General features: G+C 41.1%; 1 protein-coding gene across 7 annotated transcripts in view; it reads left to right on the top strand.

Annotated features, from left to right (window-relative positions):
* Positions 1-26,341, top strand: part of SOX6 (SRY-box transcription factor 6) — a 766,932-nt gene that overhangs the window by 121,194 nt on the left and 619,397 nt on the right. For 4 of the 7 annotated variants that reach the window (XM_021926880.2, XM_021926862.2, XM_021926864.2 and 1 more), the window contains exon 5: positions 413-592. The gene's annotated coding sequence lies outside the window, so the exon portion shown is untranslated. Of the gene's footprint in view, positions 1-412; positions 593-4,876; positions 5,335-5,746; positions 6,770-8,168; positions 8,609-26,341 lie in introns of those variants that run through there. The other 3 variants (XM_021926869.2, XM_021926866.2, XM_021926867.2) reach the window with 3 other exon arrangements.

Below are 26,341 nucleotides of genomic sequence, written 5' to 3'. Positions count from 1 at the left end.
GGAGCTTTTTGAGAAAGGTAGTATACTCCAGGCTTTTTCTCCCCTTCTTCATCGTCATCTCCCCACTCCCAACCCCGCCCCTGCCGCCTCAATGTGTTTAAAAAGAAGGGAATACCCTTCTAAAATAAGTTAAAAATCTTTCTCTGACTTTCCATTTGAGATGCCAAAAGGATTAAATAAATGAAACTTTATTTACAGAGGAGTTTATCCACAGACTCAGCGACATCTCTGGTCTTTGGCCTTATTCTAATTCATGGTGGTAATTACCCTTCGTTTCTTTAAGTGCAATAGATTTATTGCCTTAGAGACTATGCACAGTTTGATTGAATTATTCATTTTTTTTTTCTTTGGTGTAGACTGCATCTGGGGACTCTGATGTGACGTGTAGATTTTTTTTTTTTTTTTTTTTCAGGAACAAAGGGAATGTGGAAATGAAAGAGAGAGGGAGAGAGAGGCTGGCAGATGTAATGAGACGCGGTGAAGGTGTACGCAGACTGGCACTCCCACTCCTCCCTTCTGCTCTCACTGCAGCCCTGGGTAACTCGCAGGCTAACACAAACAGCTTTTCTCCCGCAGCCTGCCCTCTGTCACTGTAAGTACATCAGCCTTCTCTTATCAGCATGCAGATTCCAGCCACGCACTCCCTAGCCTGGCTTTGCACCTTAGACAGCAGAAGCGCATTTAAAAATTAACTTTCCTAAGCTAGGAAAGGCATGTCTGTAAAACTTATTTTTGATTTATCTTTATTTTTCTTTGGAAAAAAGTTCATGCATTTTTACCACTTTTCCCCCACCTCCTTTGTGGCGGTGCTGTGCCGCTACTGTCGCTACCGCTGTGATCTTCCTAACAGAAATGACACGCAGATTCAAATGAAATTTAATATTATTCTCTATCCACTTAAAGTCGAGGGACAATACCTTGTCCTTTTGCGGAATGACATCTTAAGGAACGCAGGACATTATTCAGTTTGCTTTTAGCTTTTGTTGCTGAAACACGAGTTCCGACCTCTTGGAGGCAGAGTCCCAGGGGCACTGTTATTTGGGAGTTCAGGTTATTTGGTTACTTCAAACTTAAATGAAGTGCGATGGGCAGCTGGAGTGTTGGTATGTTTGTTATCCCCCTTTAAGGAAACCAATTGCTAAAACTTCTCCGTACTGACTTGAAGTTTTCAACTTCTTCCCTTTTGGCTTTTACACTCTCTCATTTATCCTTCGTTTCAGTAAAAGTTCTTCTCGGTGTTTGGGAGCGATTGACATTTATGCTTGTCCAATTTATACAGTAGCTTTGAAGTCCTTCCTGAAAGAAGTTAGCGACTTTAATATGAAATCATGTAGGTCTGAATTGTCTGCCCGGATGGTGTAAGGAGTCTTTCAAAGCGGGAATTCGAGGTTTTAATAGCCGTTATGATTTTTGCGTGGGTGTTTCAAATACTAACTTCTCAAGCAGAATTAATTGCGTTGTCCTTCCCAAGTTCAGGGGGACTTCTTTCCAGGAACCGTGCGCGCCTTTCCTTTTGCGAGTTCGCGCCTCTTCTCTGGAGGTGCGAGGCCAAAGTTAGCAAAGCCGAATTGCCTTGCTGGTTGCGGTGCGCAGGGACATTCGGACAGCACAGAGGCAGCGACTGCTGCGGGCAGGTAAGTCAGCCCCACCCGCTCGCCCCTCCTTCCCTCCCAGGTTCCCCCGAGCTCAGCGCCCGGGGTTCTTGCGCCGCGTGGGGCTCCAACCGCCAGGGTATGTGAGCTTATGAGTGCCTGGATCTGGCCAAGGTGCCTGGGTGCCCTCTGCTCCTCCCGGAACTTCTCCGAGCCCGCAGGCCGGTGCGGACCAGGTAGGTGGAGAGCCCAGCACTTTAGCAGGCTGCTGCGCTCTCCGCCTCTCCCACTTCATTGGTATAGCCAACGCCCGAGACTTTAGAGGAAACCCTTAGCTCGCACCCCCGCCCCCAGGGCCACGTGTCACTCCATGCACAACCTGAAGTACGGCATCGAGACCCCAAACTTTAGTTTCCTTCCTTTGGGGATCAATATTGTTACTTGCTCCGGGTTCCGTCTTACCAGTCTACTTTGCTCTCAGTTTATTAGATACAATCTAAAAGGGGTTCCTGCCACTCCTTTTCGGAAAGTTCATCGCGGCCGGGTATTAGGGCCTTCCGTGGACGCCAGAGATCTTGATAATGTCTCCTTCCTTTCCTTCTTGCCTCCCGCTAGCGGCCTGCATCTGGTCGGCAGGGTCAGTCTTGCCCACCAGAATCCCAATTGCTCTGTGATTTAAAGAGACGGACGCGCGGTATTTGGAGAGCCAAACTTGTCGCAGCAGATTGGAGGAACCCAGTCGCGCTCCAGCCTTTCTGTCCCTGATGTTTCACCTCTCTAGGTGGCTCTTCCCTGAGGACTTGGTCTTTGAGACATAATCTACACCCCTCTTTTCTCTGCAGGCATTTAGGACAGGTCCTTCAATGTTAACCTCTTTAGGCTTTGGAGAGGATTTTTGGTCGTTGTGGTTGAGTTCCAGGGCAGACAGCTGAGGACTGCGAGGCTCTGGAACAGGCCCAACTACACTCTAACACACACAGAGGAGATCTGACTCCTGTCCTGGCTAGAAACACCAGTCTGAGCTTGCCCCTTGGGCCTTAGAGGTCAAGGGGCCGGCAGGCAGTTCTGGGAGCCCTGGCCTTTAAGAGCTGCCCAGCAAGGTACCAGGGCATACTTCTTATTGACCTCCAAGCTCTGGTGCCTAGAGACAGATTTTCCAGTCCTGAAAGTCACCATGGGTGGTGGAAACACAAGATTTCTTGCTGGGGGCTAACTCTCCTCCCAAAAACGTGAAGTCAGTTTAACTCACAGTCCCCAAGCTACCAGTCTTCAAGTATTGTATTTCCTGGTGGGCCAGGAGCATATGACTATTTCTTCTGCCCCACAGATCCTAGGTGCTCATCTTCACTCTTAATCTCTGCCTTTTTCTTATCTGGAGTTTATATGAAACCAACATGGAGTATACTTTAAAAAGGCAGTATATGATCGAAAGCTCAGTTTCTGTTCCATCTTCTGTGCTTGCATCCTGTCTCCATTTTCTTCAAAGATAATGTAATAGAGATGAGACTTTCTCCCCTTTATCTTTGATCAGTTCATCTGTGGGAGCTCTTCCTCATGCGGGCAACTTTAGATTGTCCTGAAACTTTCTGATTTCTCCAGTTAGCATTCATGACTCCTCTCTTTTGGTCCATATGTCCTTTCACAAAGTCTTTTTCGATGAAGTGTCTCAAAGCGGCCATCTCATATGAGTTTCTATACAGTAAGGATCTCTCCTTCACAAATCTCTGCAGGTTATGCTGGTGCTTCAGAACCTCTTTCCCAGCTTTTATCTTGATGTAGTTTTGACTTTCCACTGACTTCAGTTTCTCAAATCTAGTCTATTTCTTTGGGCCTGGGTTAAGGCAGGCCAACCTCACCTCGTGCATACTGCCTCTAGTTAGCCCTGTACTGCTATCAAAGCTAGTTTTCTCATCTATCTTTTATATTCTGCATCTCTACTACCTGAGACCTTATTCCCTGTCCTGGTCCTCCAGCTTTTTTTTTTGCACTGAGATAAAGTTTCAGGTGTCTACTTCTTTATGACATTCTGTGTCTTTCAAATCTATAAATCTACCCTACACATGACTCAAAGGGAATCTTTATTTAGGTTTTTCTCTGGGGGTCGTTTATTAACATAACTTTCTACATCGGACTTAGGCATTTTTATATGTCATCCTGGGTGACTGAAACTTTTCATCTTCAACAACCTTTAACCTTTAATCCACCCCTCTTGAAATTGTTTCTCTAAATCTTTTCCTCCACAAAGTTGAGGTAATATACATATATCACCCACGCAATCCCAAACAATGAAGACTTATCCATATAACAGTATAACAATTGTGGAATTGTTTTATTTGTTGTTGTGAAAATCTAATTTTTTTTGGTGGTTTGTATGTGTCCTGTTATTTATAATAATTTGAACCCATAAACTACATAATCCATATGGCCTCTAGAACACTGCCACGTACTGTGTGAATTGCTTTTTCTTTTCTTTTCTTTTTTTTCAATGTTTCCTCCTCTGTCGTTTAAAATGTTTCTCTTCCCCCATTTGCTGAGATCCTACTAAGTGGTGTCTTTTAATCATCTCTGCTTCCTTCATCTCTTTCTTTTCTCTCTTTTGACTACTTCTCCTTTTCATTTTCCTTCATCCTTCTTATTGTTCATCCTAACATCCACCCTTCTTGTCTTCTCCCTGGCCTGCCTGTCCTTCCTCTTCTCCGTTTGTCTCGTGACTTGCTTTTGTGGTCTAGTTCTGTCTCTTAGTACTTCTTAACATTCAGCCCATGCCTCCTTCTATCACCTAACTTTTCCAAAGCACAAGCTACCATTCCTACATTTTCCTTTACCATTTGACTTCCTCACTTTCTGCAGTTTGATCCTTTTTTTTTCTCTCTCCCAGTTGCCTACCTTTTCCATGCTACAGTTTGCCTTTCTCCTGACTCCTCCTCCCAGCAGCCCTAGCCCCAATAGAGCTCTTTTGGTCCTTTTCCCCTCAGCCTGCCTCTCCCCCACCTAGTACTTGTGCCCATTCTCCTCTGACCCCAACTCTCTCTCTTCTTTGTCTCCTTCTAGTTCTCCCCTAGTAGTTGCTTCACTGTCTCTTTCCAGGCGCTTTCCCCAGTTCCAGTCTCTGGTCTCGCTGGTCTCTCTGCCCTCCTCTCTCTTTGCGGCTCTCTCTTGCCTTTGCCTCCCGCTCTCCCCTCCTTCTTCCCCCGGCCCGCCCTCCTCCCTCCCAGCTTCTCTGCCTGGCTCGCTGCCTCCCTCGCCTCTTGTCTCATCTTGCCTGTGTTGTCTGGGAGGGGAGCCCTGCCTCCTCTCCCTCGCTCAGATCAATGCCCTGGCCACTCACTTTCTGATGTTGCACGACGGGAAATGCTTTGAATACTTACGACATGGCCGCTCACACTGATTGCCAAGATTGACAGCACTAACCATCGCCTTCACTTGTTCCAGGGTGAAGCCCCTAGTCACCCCGCTCCGCGCGCACCTCCTGGCACCCCGGCGGCAAACTTCTGCCGCTCTGCACTGCCCCCGCCCGGGGCGGGACACCCCCGCAGACCTGAGTTAACGGGCTACGCCGGCCGCGGCGCTGGGGGGTTCTGTTCCCTTGCTTCCCGGACTGTGCCAATTGACCTAGCACCGACTCCCCTTACTTTTAATTTTTTTTTATTTGTATCTTTCCCTTTTTCTTTAATGCCATTTACTCCTGCGGCGCAGCGCACAAGGAGCCCTCCCGCGCGGTACCATCCTGGAGCCCGCCCAGGTAACCGGGACGGAGCGAGCGATCTCGAGAGCGAGGGAGGCAGAGCCAGGGCGCGCGGCCCGCTGTGAGCTACCTGTTGGGGCGCCGGAGGGGGCAGGGGGCAGGAGCCCAGGGTCTGGCCGCCGTCCCCCGGCGTCCTCCGCTCCTGCCCTTCCGGGCACTCCAGGGTTAGTTTCTGTGAGCTGGGACCGAGGGGCTGGGGCAGGACAGGCAGAGGGACGAGAGCCGAGCGAGCGGAGCCCTGAGAGGGCGCGGGTGGTTGAGAACCGCGGCTGCCGGGCCGGGGAGGGTTTGCGTACTTGGCTGGGGAGGGGAAAGGAGGAGGAGGAGCGGGAGGAGGGCGCTCCGAGGGGCCGACGCGGAGGGGGAGTGGAGGGAGAGAAAGGGGCCCCGGCGCCCGCGGCTCGCTGGTGGACGCGCTTGATCCCGAGGATGCGTCCCCCTCTTGGAGAGTTGCGCCTTGTTCCGGAGTGACAGATCTGCGTGGCAGGCGTCTGTTTTTCTCCCCTTCACCTCCCCTCCAAAAAATCCACTCTGAGAAAACACATGTTGTAGCCGTAGATAACTGTGCATAGGACACTAAGGCAAAAGGGCAGGGACAGGGACACAACGCAACCTTTGACAACAGAAAGCTGTTATCGCCATCCTAAGTATTCGTCGGGAAATCTGTCTGCCCTCTCGGCCCACCTCACTCCTCCACCTCCGCCTCCCCGCATAGATATTCTAATCTATATAATTGGGAATGATGTGAAAAAGAAGTCAGGTGGCTTAGAGAATGAATTTGTAAGTCTCCGTGAAGTTTGAGGTAGGTATTGCATTGAAGTTCGCGCAAGTGTGTGATAGAGGAAGCTTGTGTGGCTGCGTGTGTAGTCATCCCCCCTTGTTCTGTGAAAGCAAATGCGTGTCGGCTTTGAAGGTTCAGATGGGACCGCTGGGCGGTAATGCCCTCTATGTCCACAAGAGGGCAACATCCCGAGGGCTTTGTGAGCGCTGTATCTCTTGTTACCGCTGCAGGCTTGGGTTTAGAGAAAGTTATACTGAAACTTTTAAAAAACTGATATCACATCTTATTTTGCGATACTGAAAAAAGAAAGATATAAAGGAAAAAAAAAGAGGGAAGCGAAGAAAGAAGAGAGAAAGAGAAAGGCAGGTAGCCAGTCTACCCCGGGAGAGCCCTAGTCACACCGAGACTAGGGGGAGGGCTGTTTTAATTGTGGGTTTGGCCGACTGACGACTGGAGTGCCCTCCTCGGCTGTCTTAGTTGTAGCCGGAGGTCATGTAAATCGACCTTAAAAGAATGCATAAGCCATAAATTAAAATAAACCCTCATCCAAGGGCTGATCCATAAGTAGACAATATCCAACCTGGACAAAACGGGCTTCCCTTGCGAGCCGACCTAAACCGCATCCCCCAAAGAATAGAGACTAAATGCAAAGTAAGTTTCCTAGCAAATATTTTGTTTTCTTGAAAAGTGCTGGGTTGATTCGCTGTGTGACTGCGACGCCACCGTGTTCGGAGCGCTTCAATGTCAGCCAGGCTCTGGGTGCGGGAGGTCGGGAGGACCCGCTGAGCTTCTGGGCTTCTTAATGCTACCCCCACCCCACCCCGATTTCGATTTGGAAACTTAGGATGTTTGTGGGGTTGACACAGGGCGGGCGGGAGTCGAGGATCTCCGCCGCTCTCTCGCCGGAATGAAGTTTACTCGGAGGAGTTCATAAAGAAAACCCGGGTCGCTAGAAAACGCTTGCGCTCCCTCCTCCCACCCTCACCCCACCGCAGCTCTGCCGCAACTTTCCCGGGACACCGCTCGAGTTGCCTCCAGCTCCCTCCGCTTGTCTCCTTTCCTTTCCCCTTTCCCCGTTTTTGGACAGTACTTTTTAATGATCTTTTCAGGAATAAACAAACCGAATTCCAAGCCCATCCGAAATCCAAGTGCTAACTGATCTGTGGTTCTCTTTACCCTGGCCGCGAGGGCAGTGGTGCCTGACCTGGCGGGAGCGGGGGCGAGGGGTAGCTCAGCTCAGCCGGGCGCGGACTTCGCCACGGAGTCAGCCGGCGGAGCGCACCGTCGCCGGCTCGTTTCTTCCCCGCCCCGCGTCCCTGAGCCCAGCCGGCGCCCTCCGTCCTTCTCGGCGCCCTGCCGGGGCCCCGCCACCCGCAGCTCCTCTGCAGCCCGGGCCGCGGTCCGCTGCTCCCGGGCTCGGCCCAGGGCAGGGGGCGGTGCTGCCACCCGCCCCGGGGCCCAGCCGGAGCCCGGGCGCTCCCGCGGGAGCTGCTTTCTTCCTTCTCCCTTAAAGGGCCGGGCAGAGAAGGGAAAGGGCTTGTGCAAAGGCTGCTGGGGTTGTGCTCCGATGCCGGGAGGAGCAGCCCGGGGCTGCTGAGGACAGATTAGCTCTGTGCCCGGCTGCTTCCCGGGCGCTCCGCAAAGCTTTACGATAAAAAGAATTGGTGTGTTCGGAGCAGATAAAAGGTGGCTGTCGCCAGCCTGTTTTGAATTTTATTTACGCTCTCTTAGGTTGACCAAGTTTGAAAACGTTGTTTTGTGTGAATTGTCAGATATTGAATGCTGCCCCTATTTGGGGACTAAAAATAAGTCTTCCACTGAACTGGCGGGGCTGGGCTGTTTGCGAGATGGGCTGTCTTGGGCTGCTTTTATGTGTGAGACTCTGTGAGGGCCGCGCTTGAAGTTTAGGGCTAGAGGTGGCCCGAAGCCGTCCTTGTGGCAAACTGGGCTGGGCTCCGGACCTCCCGCTGCACTGTCAATGGGCGCTCGGATGACGTCCGTGTCCCGGGCGCCGGTGCTAGCGCCGTACTCCGGCGGCCAAATGGCCCTGGCTGGACGGCCCAACCAGCAACCCGGGGGAGTAGAGATGAGAGAGGGCCCCTCTACTCCCGCCCACCAGGGTCTTTTCTCTCCTGCCCTTTCTAGTCACATGCCGAGGTTTTTCCCCGGGTCCCGAGGAGAACAGACACAGCCCCGCCCAGTCTATTTCTAGGAGGTGGGTTTGTTGAATAAAAAAGGTCAAGTGGTCAAGTCTGCGAGCTGGTCCATGGCGAGGGGGGACAGGACGGACACCTGGCAAGGCCTGCCCTGCCTGTCCCCCCAACCCTGGCCGGCCCGCCCGCCCACGGCTGGCCTCCGTAGGCCACATTCTTGCGCCAAGTTCGTGAGGCTGTGGGAAAAGCAATCCTGAACCGGCCAAGGGCCGGCGAAGCTGATCCCGCAATGGCATTTTGTTTTGAACAGTTGCTGGGGTTGACGTTTCCTCATAAGGTAAGGTGTCACTGGACAGTCGGCTGCCCAAATGCCACATGTATAATTAGCCTGCGCACTCAGCACCTCTTCCCTGAGGCCCGCAGGCACGGGCTTGGCCGACCCGGTCCGCTCAGCTCAGTTCTGGGTTCCAGGATTCCCGAGGGAGGGCTGAACCGGCCAGGGCAGCCTCGGGAGGCCGTGGCAGAGAAGACTGTGACGGTGTAGCCTTGTCTTGGATTTTAAAAATATTTTCTTTTCTTCTCTTCCTATTTTATCTTCTTGTTTTTCGGCTGTTGAGGAACTATTGGTAAGAGGGGTACTGGACACCAGGGCAGAGTACAGACTGAATGGGAAAAGGAGATGCAGAGAAAATCTGGCAACATACCTATTCTTCACACCCCACCCATGGGGGAGGGCTGCTAGTGGCCCTCTGCACCAACCCAGTAAGACCATCCCAGGCTTGGCATTGTATGTCCTGGCTTGGGTAGGGACTTCAGGCTTCTAGGTTGGATTGTTCACCTGTCTCTCTGCTCCCTCTCACCCCCACTCCCACAGGTCTCTCAGAAGTTAGTGTCTGTACTCTGATTGCAGCTTCTGGTTACCCCCTCCAGGCCTAGCCATTTGGGGCTGCTAGTGATCACTGTGGGAAAGCCTGGGCAGATCTGCTATCTTTCCCTGTCTCACTCTGGTTCAGCCTGGGGTTCTTAGGAGCAGTGCCTTGTTGTTGCTTGAGCTTCCTGCCTAGCTTCCTAGATCCCAGTGTCAGGTCTGCTTTAGCCTGCACTCTCTGGCAGAGACCAGATTTCTGCAGCCGTGAACATGACTTTCCCTCTGTCACCCTGTGCAGTTACCCTGGAATTCAACACTTAGGATTAGGCACTTGCATCAGTCTTCCTCCTCCCCTTGTTTCTAGGCCACTCAGATATGCCTGTTACCTACTAGAAGATTCTTTTTTATTTCAAAACAAACAAACAAGTAAACATCCTAAATCTTTCACAAGTTTAGTGGGACAGGATTAGCTTTTCTTTTCTTTTTTTTTTCCTTTTTTTATTTGAGACGGAGTCTGGCTCTGTCGCCCAGGCTGGAGTGCAATGGCATGATCTCGGCTCACTGTAACCTCTGCCTCCTGGGTTCAAGCGATTCTTTGCCTCAGCCTCCCAAGTAACTGGGATTACAGGCACATGCCACCACGCCTGGCTAATTTTTGTGTTTTTGTAGAGATGGGGTTTCACCATGTTGGCCAGGCTGGTCTTGAACTCCTGACCTCAGGTGATCCGCCTGCCTCAGCCTCCCAAAGTGCTGGGATTACAGGCATGAGCAGTCGCGCCTGGCCCAGGGTTAGCTTTTCTATGGCAGCAAAAGTGTACCTTTCTTGGTGGGAAATGGGGACACAGTTTATTAAGTTGCATTTGCTTTTCATTGAACTGATAAAATATTTCATTTTCTCATAATAGGAGAAAAGTTATGACTGATTTAGGTATCTTCTGTGCAGTTTTGAAAGTTCCTTTTTGAATACACATATGTGAGCACATGGGCAGTAGGCCAAATGACAAGTAGATTGTTTTCCTTCTGCATTTTTGAAAACTTCATAAATCAAGAGAAACTGTCCCTATTAAAAAAAAGCAAACAGCCGAAAAACAAGTGTTTCAAACTCTGAAAGCAAGTGAGCATCACAATTATTAGGTCTAGTTTAAGACTAAAGATAGTAAGTAACCAGGATCCGCATATCAAGTACCAGGGCATTAATTCCACAGGCATACTGACATCCTCTGTTGCTTTTCTCATGTACTACCAACACCTCCTTTCTTTTCTCTTCTCCACCATATTCCTTGAGTTATAGTGGCAAAACTAGATAGCTTTTTGTTTATTGTTTATTCTGTTTATTGTTGCTTTTATTTGATGTTTTGGAAATCATGAGAAGGAACATCCTCTTGGTGTATATGTATTTTTTAAAATGCACAAAAAATTGAGTTCTTTATTATGGAGCATGATATAAATTCCTATAATAGTATATTGTGTCACTACAACACAACATTATATTATAAAGATAAATATAAAAATATTAATAAAACAGCATCAAGTACCTATACCTTACGCTGGTTCTATAATGGATTTGGTAACTGAATGCCTAGAAGAAATGAGATTAAGTAGGAAAATTATATTGTCTGTTGGGCATTTTTTCAATAGTAGCAGAAAACAACAGATATTTTTCATTTTAAGGGAAAAGCATATATGTACAATATGTTAACATAACTGGCAAATTTTTCTTTTATAATGCTCTAAAATATATTACTGTAAAAATGATAAATTTTGATGGCATTATTGAGATTTTATGTCTGTTTCTGTTTGACCTCTTTTAGGAATTATTTAGTTATTGGTCACTGATGAAATTGCTACACATATCTATCTTATATTGAATGTATCAGTGACTTTTAAATAATTTTCTTTCAATTAGTACAATAGGTACTGGAATAAATGAATTTCTTTTGAAAATGATAATATACATTGGCTTTAACCCCTACTTTTAATATTTTCTATGCTTTTCTGTTTTGTTTGGTTATGTATCTCTTTCCATGTTTGAAAGCATTCTCTTGTTAGTGAGAGAATTCATACATATATATATTTTTCACTATTTACAAACAACTTTCTATGAAAGTATAGAATAGTACAGCAAAAATTTTGGTTTATCTAAGAGCTATTTGTTTTAATATAGTTTAGGGATGCATATATATCAATTGATGTTTTTCAAGTCAAGTGAAACATTCCATCAAGCTAATGTGTCTGAGAATACCATATCAGGCACAGACAGGTACTAGAAATGATAAAACACAGATAACTTACAGTAAGATGTTTTGCAGATGGGATGTATTATCTGCTCTCATGAGGTTAGATGGGCCATATTACCATTAAAAAATCAATCAAGTTATTTCACAATTATCAAGTTATGTAGGTATGTGAGATTTAATGATAACAGATTTTATTATAGAAATCTGCTAAAAATGAACATTCACTGCTGTTTAGAGGAAGAAATGGACTATCTTTGGGTTTGGATTGCTTCTTAAGAAATATGCCTCTCCTCTATTATTTTTTCTAATAAGGAAAATAATGTATTAGAACAGTTTATGTATTAATCCTGAGTGTACATTTTCTACTGATTATGCCCTGAATCTCAATATTCAAGTAAAAAAACCTAGTGCTCCTATATAGCGTAGGAAAAGCAATTTTTATTAATGTAAACCCATTTTAAATGTGTAGCATATCCTTTTGGCTTGAAGTTTTTCAAATGTGATCCCATACTCATTGTTTTGGTGAGCATTGTATCAGAGACTCTCACCATCCTTTCATTATATATTCATTATTTATTCACAGGAAAGTGTTTTTATTTTCCTTGTTCTGTGGAAAAGGGTAAAAGTGTTTCAGTTAATTATTTTGTTTAGACATTTAAACAAACTGGAAATAGTTCAAAATTTGCATTATGGTTTTTGATAGAGCTTTTCAATTTTTAAGTATTCATTGTAATAGTTTGGATAGAAATATCAATTGAAGAATGTGGGTGGAGGGTGTAAAATGGATTAGAATTTAAATCTACTGCAGACTCTCTCAGCTCCAAAACGAGTACTGGTCTGTTTTTCCTCAAATCTGTGGTAGTCTTAAAAAAGGGAACATGAAACCCTAAAACCTCAGAGAAGCAGTATCGATTCAGTTCCTAACTGCAAATCCTTCATATCTTTGCTCAAAATATCCAACTTTACACCAATATTAGCCATTCTTTTTATAGTGATACCATGCTTAGTAAAAAACTTCTAAGCACTGAGGTCAGGTGTTGAGATTGGATTCTAGTTTATTTTTTATGAATCAGATAAAGATTTCTGTGCATGAGACCATATGTGAAGATGAGAGAACAAGAACATTTCCATATCAAAGGCAATATATCTGAAGCTGCATGGTAATTAAAATGCAGTGGTTTGGACTCTGTGCACTAGCACTTAAGCAGAGCATTGCTGGGACCTTGTGCATCATGCAGGCGGTTGCCTCTTGCATACTTCTTGAAATACACTTATAATTTTGTACAAACATTTATGCCAGTCCACACTTTTCTGTGGATAATTTGTATTTCATCCAAACCATTCAAAGTAGAAGTTATTTTTTGAGCTACCCCCTCATTATGGCTTTTGTGCCTCAACTATTTTTATTCTTCTTGTTTGTATATCTTTTTACCAGAATGATGGCTTGTTTATATTCAGAATCTCTTCTTGCTCCTCTAAGACCCCTAATATATCACTCATATTTTATTATTCACTCAAAAAACTTTCATTTTTAGGAAAGATGTGAGTTATTTTCTGAGGTTAATTGTAGATGCTGTAATCTATTATAAACTAATAAACCACATTAAAAATCAACTGCCTACTTATTTCTACTTTATAATGCTAATATATTTAGTAATCCTCACAAATTTGCACAATACATATATTGGAAAACATCCTTTTTTAAATACTTAAAGAAAAATTCTGATATGTTTCTTTTCATTTAAATGGCATGAAAATGTGCAGTGGCATTCTCTTTCATGATACTTCAAGTGAATAACAATCATTTGAAACTATAGAAATCTTTATATTTATCTAAAGAGTTATCTCTTTCCATTTATAGGGAGGTGTTTGATTTTATTTATCAAGAACTGAGTTAATATTTTAGCTTGTAACTATTTGGGGATAAAATAGTGAAATACAAAATCTAACAATTGGTAGTCCTGTGTTGTATATATTTTAGAAATTTTTGCATCTTTAATGACCAACTTCAATTTGCTGCTCTGTAATCTACTGGCTTTTCTATTTCTGTATTTGCTCTTTTTCTACGAACACTTTGTTGTGGTGTGTGTGGCGAGGAATTCATTGATGTATTTTATTTACTAAGCTCCCATAGTCTATAAAGCCTTCTAAATATTTCTTTGGATTGATGCACCATGTATTAAAGAAGGCTAATGTGCTATTATTAAATCCTTTAAGAGTTTTGTATGTTTTAACTATTTTGAATCAAATTACTTACGTATATTGATTTGATGCTCTTCAATGATGATATGCCTAAATAGGCATAATAAATATAAGATAAATTCAAAGCGCACTGTATGATGTGCATATTAGTGTGTATACAAACATTCTATGTTCTCTTGGTTCTCTCTTGATCTTCTTCTCAGAAAAATCTCCCACGATAACCCTTGAAATGATCTGTTATCCTTGCTACCTTCAATAATTTGTTGTTTCCAGTCATCTTAAAGAGATGAATTGTCTATCTTTAATATATCCATTCACATGTAAAAAGGGACTTTATGCTGTTTGTGATTTTGACTTCACCGAGCACAATTTCTTTGCTTCTTTGAAAAGTGGTTCTTTAAAATTAGACAAAGAAAATTAAAGATGCTTCACTTTCCAAGGCTACACAAGCCCAATATGTAGAAAAAAGAAAATGCAACAGATTTTTTTTTTTTGTTTTTTTAAAGAGCATACTCATTCTTAGGCATAGTTGCATATGCTACATTTTATACTTTACAAATAGGTCATTGAATAACATGAAGACTTATTAAGTTCTAGACACCCTGAAGAGCATTTTTGAAACTGTGAGTCTTTACTTTTAAAGGATTTTCTCTTCTTCTGAAGATTTTCTTAGTTGGTAGGTGGAGAAACTTAGGTGTGGTTGTCTTGATACTAAGCAAGTTATTGACAGAACTGAGTAAGAATGCTCCCAGCTAAGAGAGAGTAGTTCATTGTAATTTCTTGGGGAGGAATATTGAAGGTCAGGAAAATTTTTATTTTCTCAGAAATAATTTCCAACTAAGTCCATGGGCATTGAACCTTCTGTGTATGAGAAATCAGCTTCTCTCCTCCCCATATATCCATGGTATAATCTCTAAGCCTCAGTTTCCTTATCTATAAAATGGGAATAATAATAATAATATCTGCATCATAGGGTTGTTTTGAGGATTAAATGAGATAAACTAATTAAAGCACTAAGCCGAAGGATTGGTATAAAATAAACATTTAATACATGTTATTTGTTATGGTTGAAGTGGTTCTACACTTACAATTATCTGGATCTGGCTTCCCATTCCAGCTTTACTACATAATTGCTATGTAATCTTTGGGAAGTTACATAACTTGCTTCTTTTCCTCTTATGTAAAATAGAAATAGCAATATAGGTTCTTAACTTTCTTTCCTTGAAAGGAGAATTAATCTATGATCTGGAAGATTTGGGATAGAGTAATGACTAAATGTAGAGTTTACGTGTTCAACTGCTCAAATTTGATAAAACTACAATTCTAAGGCCTAGAAGAGAGTTTGAAAGGTCATTTCATTTGCCATTGCCATATAGTATTGATCATTCTTTCTCCATTCTAATCAGTTAAGAAGTTCTCTGTATTTTGAAAGCCTGCCAAAAGGGGATTTTATAATCTTTGGTTATATATATCAATGATTAACAGCAAGGATTTCTTTGTGTCAAATATACCCATCTCAATCTGTTTTCTCTTGCTTTCATTTTAAGAAAAAATGAAAGCAGACATTCTTCTTCACTTGAATGATAGACCTATATGTGTGAAGAGCAAAATTAAACTTCCAATTTTGATTTTTTGAAGATTTTCTTTTGTTTTATTTGCTAAACTAGTTGTGTGACCTTGGAAAAGTAATGCAACCTCTCCAAATCTCAATTTTCTAATTTTAAAAATGGGGATGGTGATATAATTTATTCCATGGTTTGTTAGAAAGATTAAGTTTGAAGATACTATATATATACATATATATATATATATACATATAAGTGGGTAGAACAGTTTTGGACAACTGTGTTAGGATAAATTGACAATAGTTATATGATCAGTATAAGAACCATGGCATGAGAAAGCCTCTTATTTTCTCTTGTATTTATAGTACTCGTCAGGCTTTAAAGTGCTTTCATATTCATTGCCTCACTCAATAAAAGGTATGTGGAGTAGATAAACTTACCAGCCATACTAATTTTCTACTTGATGTGAATCAATGTTTCAACTGGGTTTTGCTTCAGGATATTATTTACTTCGAACAAAGCTTGTATGTCATAAGTTAGAACTGGCTTTTTTGGCCCTCTTATTTCCCAATCTCTTTTGATATAATGTCAGTGCTCATTTATTGTATTTTCATACTTACTTCCAGAGCCAAATTATTGCTGCATTTCCCATACACCAATGTAAAAGAATAATACCATGCTGATCAGAAGCATTAAATATCAGTTCTATATGTCTTTGATTAATACAAATTAGAAAATTATGTAACAATAAGTGTGGCAAGTTTGATAGAAAACACTCTTTCAAAATATGAGGTTCATTAATAAAAGAATCCTTGATGGTGAAAAGGTTGAGAAGAACTTGATTACATAATTTCAAAGATGAAAATGCATGGTACTAATGAAGAGGTATAGATATAGGTGATTCTGTACAGTATGCTAATTACTATCATGGCGTTATGTATAAGAGCAGAAGTACCTATGTCAGGGAAAGCTTCTAGTAGGAGATGGCCTTTGATCTGTGATTTAAAGGATGATGAGGAATTGGCTTTAGGTAACATCCTAAAGAGCACTGAACATGGGGGAACATTTGACAGTATAACTAGCTTTTCTGTAGATCTGACACTGAAATGTCTTGGACATGTTTCTTTGTGATTCCTAGAAAGGCTGTGTCTGTCATGAATGTGATATGGACATAAGCCAGCAGCTTAGCTACTGCACTTCTCTTTCTTAGCTCAGTTTTGTGGTCAGGAACATTGTGAGTGCGTTTTAAGGTACAGAGGAATCTTTCAAATTATTACTTTCCTTCAAATATGTCAACTAGGTATGAAAATTACAGCAATTGGCTTATTAATATATGAACTGATGATCAGGGCTGTGAGTTAATAAAATCTTGTATCTTACACTGTAATACACTTTTAGAAAATGGACAAGCAAGATCTTAAAGAAAGAGCTGTGTCTGAAAGCTTTTAGATCTAGGTGTTATTTCTGTTTCCCTTATGTGATGCAGCTCTTTAGGTGCCTCATATTTATAATTAAGTTTTTCTAATGGCAAAGTGGGCATATATCGTAACTTCTTTTTTATTGAGAGATAATATGAAAATAAATTAATCCTCAGAGTGGTTATTTGAGGTTTTTGGAAGAAATACAAATTATAATTATACAATGATAAGGATGAACAGTAGTAGTGGCAGAAGCAGCAGTAGCAGCAGTAAACCCTCTTTACTCCTGATAACTTTCCAATAGGGATGATAAATCCACTTATTAGGTTTTTGTTTTTTCAATCTTTTTGTTTGTTTCTGTTTTTAAGAGATGGGGTCTTGCTCTGTTGTCTAGGCTGGAATACAGTGGTGCAATCATGGTTCACTGAAGCCATTCCTGGCCTTAAGCAATTCTCTTGCCTCAGCCTCCTGAGTAGCTGCGACTACGGAAGCCCATCATGCCTGGCTAATTTTTTTTTTTTTTTTGGTAGAGGTGGTATCTCACCAGGCTGGTCTTGAACTTCTGGCCTCAAGTGCTCCTCCTGCCTTGGCCTTCCAAAGTGATAAGATTATCACTTTGGAATTAGGAGCCATCATGCCCACCTAATTTCGTAATCTGGAAACTCATGTTTTCTAATAACTTCTGAATGCCTTTTCTCTGAGCCAGCAGGCCTTTTATATTTCTAGTTTGGAAGCTCTCTGGTGTTTAATAACTTGTTTCTCCAAGTTAAACACACTTACTGAGTTTTGCAGCTTATATGACTGCGACATAATCACTTTCTGAAAAGGAATTGGTGGTCACATAGGCTAGAGGAGCTATGGCCGTGGTCTACAATGGCTGTAACCTATTTTCCTCACCACCGCTTTGGCATCCTGGAGACTTGCATTGTTGGTAATGGCATAAAAAAATGATGAAATCTCTACATTAAAAAGGAAGGTTCTGAAATTTAGTAAATGAGGGGGAAAAGTATGTGAAAGTTATAGAAAAGAGTTTAAAAACATCCTCTTAGTCATATTAAATTAGTTATGATGCTAAAAGCATCATATTTAAAGAACGTCTTCCTTTAAGGTTTTCAGTTAAGTTCCTTAATAAGAAGCCTAAACCAGACTGGGCACGGTGGCTCACGCCTGTAATCCCAGCACTTTGGGTGGCTAAGGCGGGCGGATCATGAGGTCAGGAGATCGAGATCATCCTGGCTAACGCGGTGAAACCCCATCTCTACTAAAAAATACAAAAAATTAGCCGGGCGTGGTGGCGGGGGCCTGTGTCCCAGCTACTCGGGAGGCTGAGACAGGAGAATGGCGTGAACCCGGGAGGCGGAGCTTGCAGTGAGCAGAGATCACGCCACTGCACTACAGCCTGGGAGACACAGAGACACAGCGAGACTCCGTCTCAAAAAAGAAAAAAGCAAAAACCGAAAAGAAAACAAAAATGGAAATAATATTGCAACTGAACAAACTTTAAATAACTTGGAAAACAGCATATTAATCAATTGAATCTCAGGAACATTTTTTACCCTTGACTCTGGAGACTTAAATACATAAGGAAGGAAAATTTTATTGTTTTAAAATTTCTTAGCTGTAGTCCTTTCCCACTATAACGATGCACAATTGAAGTAGATATATTGAGGTTTAAAAAAGGATTTTAACCTTGGAAACTTTAAAGGCATTTATAAATAAATTGTCAGCTTTTTGATATCAGATTCTTTAAATGTTTACAGATAACAATAAGTCCAGAGAATGCGTCCACTTGTAGTTTTTGTATAGGTTTATGTAATTTTACAGTTATGCTAATGTGGGCTCATGTACACTGAATACTTTTGACTTTTGTGTTTTAAATTGTATGGCATTTTGCAACAGGCTTATTTTCTCTGAGGTATAAATATTCATGTGTATATATATAAACAACCTGTGTTGGGTAGGACTAGTGAACTTAGAGACTCATATTCTTATGTTAAGCATGACAGGGAAACAATGAGAAACAGCTTGACTTTTAATTATGACACTTTGGGCCATTTTCCAAAGCATTCATAGTTAGCTGTGTCTTAGTTGTGAAGTTTTGTGTGTGATTTCCTTGTTATGTCCACATGGAAAGCTCGTCAGTGTTATCAGGAGCTATGTAAATAGAGAGTATATAAAAAGTATACTCCTTTATATTGTACATGAATTTTTTCTTTTTTAATTCTGAATTTATTTGTATAAAACAATACTGTTTTAGGTGTTAAGAGCTTGGGCTTTTGAATCAGCACACCCGGGATCAAATTTTGTTCTACCATTTACAATTTATTTATCTTCTCTGAATCTATTTCCTTAAGTGTTAAATGAGAATATTAATGCCTTCTTCCTAGGATATTGTGAGGGTTGAGGAGATGATGTGCGTAAAACACTTGGTACCTTGTTTGGTTCATAATAAGTGCTTGGTTGTTATTTTTCTATGAAAGTCTGATTACAGTACAAAAATATCACTTTGTGCCCTTTGCATTCATTTTCATATTGAAAGAAAATGGTATAATTAAATACTTGAGAAGAAACTTCTAAGGTATATGGTGAGCATTCTGATTTTTTTTTTTTTCTAAAGGTGGATTTTGATTTGTTCGACGTTCTTCCCATCGTTTATGTAAGCAGGAATACTTACTCATTTTAAAGGTGATGAAGGCCAAAGACATAATACAGAAATCCATGGCCTTGGTGTCTTTACTTTTATACTGTGTTCAAAGCTGACCATCATCATCTGTGACCCTCAAAATCCATCCCTGTTTATAAAGAGTATTCCATTACTCATTTGTTATGGCTCACCCTGAGTAAAGAAGGATGTTGGTAAGATGGCCGGCATTCCCCTATTTCCATGACTCCTTGTCACTTGTTCTTATCAGCTCTATTTAATGTGCTTTAAACCTATCCCTTGAAGTTTTAATTTTATTTTATTTTTCATTTCTGTGTGTTCAAATGATTTTTTTCAAATTGATGAGGTAATCTTTATAGACAGATATAGAAATATCTGTATGTGCTTTATGCTTATCTTTTATTTCTTTAACCTATTTATTTAAAAATTGCTTGCTGATAACTCCAGTATTTATTATTTCATTACTGAGAGCCATAGCTGGTCTCAGATTTTTCTTAAGATTCTTGCTCAAGGCACCTTATTTTCTCTTATGCTTAGCTGTTTTGTTTTGTTTTTATTTCAATGAACTGATCGTGTTGCAGGGATTCTCTGAGTCCTAGAACGAAGGGGAACTCTTGTAGAGAGGATTTCCATTAGCCTTGCCACGTTCTTTTGCATTTCCTTAGTACTACTTTCACATCTTTGGGCTGTTCTTCTTCTTTTTTGATTTGTATATATGCTAGTTTCTTTTCTGATTTGTATATACCTAGTTTATTGGCAATTTAAATGCCAATAAAATAGGACATTTGTATTAATGTTCTTTACATTTTATGAGGCTGTGCTTATATAGTTATTAATTTTGCTCATTTAACAAGTTTATATATGAGATAATTTAAAACACAGATATGATTTTATTAAATTTAGTAAGGAAGGTGTTAAACTATATGGTCATTCTAACTTGTCCCAAATGAGCTGTCTATGTAATATATGTATTTAAGTAATATGTGTATTACTAGTGCATCTTAAAAGTAAATACCTTTGATAATTAATAAAATGCTTGTTTCAGTGTTATCACGTAGTAACCTATAGCTGGTATCTTCCCTGATTGAATGGAGTGAATGTAGGAAACATTTTCAGTACCTGAGGTCAAATGGTCATAACTTGGGATATTCATGGAGAGGAAATGGAGATCTTAAGCATTCTAGATAGCCTAAATGCCGCTGGAGAATATTGCTGGTAAGGTTAAGTCTGGAAGAATTCCTCTGGCAAGACAATATTAAGGTTTGTTTGGGAGAACTTCTGACAGAATAGTGGTTGCCTCATTTTGAATAGAGCGCACCCTTAGCAAAATGCTCAGGACAACCACTTCACCAGTGGGTTCACTTCCTTAGTTTTCCTAAAAAAATATTTTTCTTAAAAAAGGAACTTATTGTTGAGATGGTATCTTTCCTGGTACATATTTAAATGGCTCACTAAAAATTAGCACTTTGCATATCAAATATAAACTGAGGCATGTTGAGAAATATGTACATTCATTCATCTGAAAAGCAAGCATCCTACATGACATTTCTTTTTGCAAATCTGCAGCCAAGTTTTCTATGTCTTTCAACATTTTGGCAGTACCAACTATACAATGCCAGAAGCCATCATTCACACTGCATTCTAGGTAAATGGTGACTCCAGAGTTTTGCATTACGCAGCACTGATTTTTAGTTAAGGGACTGAATTTAAGTTTGTTGTCATGTTATTTTTTGTGTATTATTTTAACCTTTTTTTTTTATAGCAGCAGGAAGAACAAGTGCTCTTCTGATAGCATGTAGCTTTTTATCTTTTATAAAAGAACTTCAAAGAGGTTTCAAAACATTTAACTTTATGTTTGGTGAAATTTTGTAAAGTACTGATTGAGCATTGTATGATTTTAAACATTGTTGGAAAAATTGCAGCAATATACATTTATATCGATGTGCTTAGTATTTAAATGTCTTGCTGATTGTAAAGGGTTCATATTGTTTAACATCTGAAAGTACAATAGGGCAAAGTATACTGTTAATGATACTAGATATAAATCTCTATCTCAAATTGTATTCTTGATGATAAAACAAATTTCGGCCTATTTTTTTGTGAGATATGCATGGGTCATCATTGTTTCTATCCTGTAATGTGCCTGCTATTGAGCTACTACTACTAGTACAAATGTCAGCTTGGTCACGGTCTTGTTATCATTAAGGCCTACATTATTAATATTATCCTTAAGCTATAGTTTTTTTGGAAGAATCATTTTAAACCACTTGGACATTTGTTCAGGGTTAATGTAGTAAAAAACTAGATTATATTATTTACAACCATTCTTCTTTACCCAGGATACTTCTGATATTGGGTGTTGCACATTAAGACATATAGACTCAATCTGTCAATCTGTATTTAAATCTAGGTAAGCATTAGTTTTTCTTACATTTAAAACAAATAAATATACCACAGTATATTTATGTAGTATCCTCCTAGGGTGTATGTACGCACTTTGGAGACTACTGAAATAGAAAAGAGTGGGAAAGAGAGGTGAGGGCATGATGAGTCAAGGAGGAGATGCATGGTCTCCAGATGACACTCTTCTGGGACAGAGTCCCTCTGAAGAATGTAGCCATAACTGGAAACCTGGGACAGGAAGTGGAACTACAGATTGATCAGTGTTGAGGTTCAGGAAGCAGTAGTATGGTATATATATATTTTTTTCTTGGGAGGGGATTGGTCTCACTCTGTCACTGAGGCTGGAGTGCAGTGGCACAATCATAGCTCACTCAGCTTCAAACTCCTGGGCTCAAGTGATCCTCCTGCCTCAGCCTCCCAAAGTGCTGGGATTATAGGCCACCAATGCTGTGCTAATTTTTTAATTTTTAAAAAAGAGACAGTGTCTTGCTATGACGCCCAGGCTGGTGTTGAACTCCTGACCTCAGGTAATCCTCCTGCTTCAGCCTCCCAAAATGCTGGGATTATAGGCTTAAGCCATGGTGCCTGGCCTAGTGTGACATTTTTAATATGAGAGAGGAAGCAGATTTAACCCATCTTTTATTCTTTAAGGCAAAGCAGTTTGAGTCATTTTGTTGGTGTGAGGGGGTCAGTAAAGTTCCATAGTTAAGTGTATTTATCATGTTCAGGAGAGGGGGTCAAGTGGAGAATTACTACTCTCCTGAGTGTCTGGGGCTCTTTGTTGTTTCTGCACCCAGCCTTCCTTGGATTTAGATAAAATCAGGGCAGAAGCTGGGAAAGCACAGTAAGGCAGCAGTTAGGGATGGCTGTAGGCAAGCATTATTATCATTACTCTCTTTTCTTCTTTTCTCTAACTCGTTGGTATATTTCCTGGGCAATCTGGTATAGCAGCAAAAGTCCAGTTTGGGAGTTTCAGCTCTACCAATAAACTTTGGGTGAGTTTGGCTAAGTCACTTCTCTCTAGGAATTAATTCTTTTGTTGGTGATTGGGAAGTCTGATGATCTCCAAAGAGGTTTGAGCTCTGACACCCTGCTGATACCCATCTGGGATAGTGTTCTGTGCTTCCCCTTAATATAGAACTTTCAAGCACCATGTCCACTGTGCCTTCTAAAGTGACAAATGCTAGGAATTTAATTTAATATATGAATTCATGCTAGTAGACTCATGAGCAAAAATGATACACCATTTCTAGCTGCTTCCCTTCACTTTTCCATACAGCTTTTCATAGAGTATATTTCCATAGTGTGCTCCTGGAGAGTGCTCTTGCTTTCTAACTCAAAGTGTCTAATGAGAACTTTAGAAAGGAAGGAAGTATTAGCATCTGGAGGGTTGTGCCTGTGAAGGAAGTTGGGCTGGATGAAATAGGCAGGGGATTGGGACACAGCCATCAATTCATTGCGTGTGTTTGGCTGGACTGGCAGTAGTGGCCAGTGCCAGGTTTTTTGAGTATGGTTTCTGTCACCAGCAGAGTTGGCTGTCTTTGAAGTCTGTTAGTTAACCTCTTCCAGAATCTTAGAGTGCAACTAGCACTCAAGAGAAGGAGGATAAAGGAATCTCTAGGAATTAAAAAAACCCTATTTTCATTAACAACTTAGTTCTCTTCTTACATCAGTTTTTTGAAGCATTTAATAAATGAACAGATTTCTGATTTTCTCACTTTCTTTTCAGTGTCTATTTCTATGGATGGAGATAATATTGGTTAATGAACTGGATGCATATCACCAAACATATATTGAGCAGTTACCACATATAGACATATTTCTGGATGCTTTCATAAGATGATGATAATAATAGTACCTATATAATAATTTTTGAGAGGTTTTATTAAGCTAATACACTTGGAAGAGTACTTGATATGTTGTAAGCTCTCATTAAACATTAGTGATTATTATTTTATTATTTAATCTACACAACAGCCCTGGGAGGTAGATGTCATTATTTTAGTTTTATAGAAAAGGAACTTAAGGTTTAGAAAGGAAAAATGACATGCCCAAGTTTACATAGCCATTAAATGGCAGAACCAGATCTAAACCTAGATATCCTGCCTTGAAGTTCTATGGTATTTCTGCCATATAAATGCAGCTCCCTGTAACATGCAAGTTAAGCTAAGAGATTTTCCCCAGGTAATCTACAGACCAGATAATAAGGAGCTTGGATAATAGGGATAATAAGGTACTGAACATATTATTACGTGGTGTTGCATTTCAGCAGGTGTGGTTATTAAGGCAGTCGTTGCTTTGTATGGCATGGTGTTAACTGAAAGTCTTGTACATCATAACCCTGTCCTTACTTTGTATAGCTCTGATCCCAACTTGACACAATTCTCATGTCATGGTTTGATTTCAGTTATTACAGAATCATGCAAAGTGGGGACACGGCTGCACTATGCACTAGTTTCAGTTATCATGGTATAATGCAAAGTAAGGACTGTCCGTACTTCTATGAGCTTCACATTCACATAAAGAAATTCTGAAATTATCTTTCCTTTGGACCAGTTAGATAATTCATTTCTATTTGATGACTCATTATCTTTTTTCTTTTTCTTATTTTTAGAGACAGTCTCTCACTGTCTCACCCAGACTGGAGCGCAGTGGTGTGATTACAGCTTACTGCATTCTTGAACTCTTGGGCTCAAAGGATCCTCCCACCTCGTCCTCTGGAGTGGCTAGGACTGTAGGTGAACACCACCATGTCCAGCTAATCAAAAATATTTTATTTTTATTTTTAGAGACCGGGGATCTCACTATCTTGCCCAGGCTATCTTTTTTCTTCTAAGGCTCTGCTCCTGCTAAGGGAGAGTACTGTGTTGCCTAAGTAAGTTCTTGAAGGTCACTGATGATTGGCCCTTGGCTTTTAGACACGCCATCTCTGATATTTATTGTATCCAGTAGTAGATCTCTCTCTGTACTTAGACAGACACACTTGTTCTCTTTCCTTTTCTCTTTAATTTCTCCCCACCTCTTATTACCTCTAAACTTCTTTCTGAATTTATGTTATTTATGTTATTTTTTTTCCTGTTTCAGCAATGTACAGGGTGACCACTGAGGCCAGTTATCTCTCAGTTGGTATTTTATTACATGAAAAGTGATTTATTGCAGTAGACAGTGAGCAGCCATTAAGCAAGACCTGGGCCTTTTAAAATTTCTTTTTAGATATAGATGCTTAAATTCTTTTTAAGCACTTAGTAATCATTCCAGCCTGAAGGTTATTGCATAGATTTCAATTTTAGAGCAAGGTACTATTGAAAAGACTGAAGCTTTGAATCTTTCCTTGTCCCCAAAGTTTAAAATATTCTCAGCTGGGCATAGTGGCTCATGCCTGCAATCTCAGCACTTTGGGAGGCTGAGGCAGGCAGATTGCTTAAGCCCAGGAGTTCAAGACCAGCCTGGGAAATATGGCAAAACCCTGTCTTTACAAAAATAGTAAAATTAGCCAGGTGTGGTGGCATGTGCCTGTAGTTCCAGCTACTCCGGAGGTTGAGGTGGGAGGACCACTTGAGCCTGGAAGGTCCTGGCTGTAGCAAGACAGAGTGAGACCCTGTCTCAAAAAAAGAAAAATAAAAAGTAAAAAGAAAAAAATTCTCCCTTGAGTCTTTGTTGACTCCCCCACCCCACTAACACTGTGTTTTAAAACCTGTTTTTAGTATTCTTTGTCAAGCATCTTGAAGAGTAGAAATCCCATGCTGACTCTAATTTTATTTCTCTAACCTGTACAGTACTCGAGAGTTAGCTTGGGATGAAATGAGTTTGTGGTAAAAAGCATACTCTATCACTTTCTAACAGTATGAACTTTGGCCTATTGTTTTAATCTCTTTAGGCCTCAGTTTCCTTACCTGTAAAACAGTACCTACTTCTTAGGGTTGTTTTAAGGGTTAAATGAGTACGTATAAGTGCATAGAACAGTGCTTGGCACACATAAGAATAGGTGCCATATAAGCATTACCTATTATTAAAACAAATGTCTTTAAAAGAAGAATTCAGCCCAAAGTAAGGAGTATATTAGTCAAAATACTTTATTTAAGGGGTAAAAATGAATACTACTGAAATGTAATGTGAACTAATCTTACAATTTCCCCAACACAGGGACTCTCGAGTACCTTTGAGATAATTCTAGCTGTTCTGTAGTAATAGGTACTTTGAGAACCACTTCAACTGCAAATCAACAGATCTATTGGAACTAAAATTCCTTTATTATAACCTCTTCATTTTTCAGTTTCATAATTTGTGGAGACTAGTTGATTTGGGCACAGAGTGAATTTGGATATGAATTTTCTCAGGGCTAGATTTGTGATGCAGCAATAACTGAAGAAGTAGTGACAGAGTTTAAAGAGGTGGCAGCTAGCAAACAGGATGCTTGACCCAGGAGGCATTTCCCAGGGCAGGCCTGGTGCAGCCTGGCTTGGCCAGTGATTGTAGACTAGATTTCTAGGCCGTAGAAGGCTATGGGTGAAGGCCACTATGATATTGAGTTGGTAACCCTCTGTTGCTGTCAAGCTTTTTTGATGTGGACCCCAGTGTCTCAGGAGGGGCTTAGCTTCAGCCCAACATGGCCAGGAATTACAGGCTTATCCCAGAAGGTTCCTTATTGGAGGCAGCAGACTGTAGGATTTGAACCCAGGTTTGTGTCATGACAATAGCTAAACTCTTTTACTAAT

The sequence above is a fragment of the Papio anubis genome, chromosome 12, assembly GCF_008728515.1.
Source record: "Papio anubis isolate 15944 chromosome 12, Panubis1.0, whole genome shotgun sequence".
In the NCBI taxonomy this organism is placed as follows: domain Eukaryota; kingdom Metazoa; phylum Chordata; class Mammalia; order Primates; family Cercopithecidae; genus Papio; species Papio anubis.
Note: the sequence above shows the minus strand (reverse complement) of the source record. Positions and strands in the feature narration are given on the sequence as shown.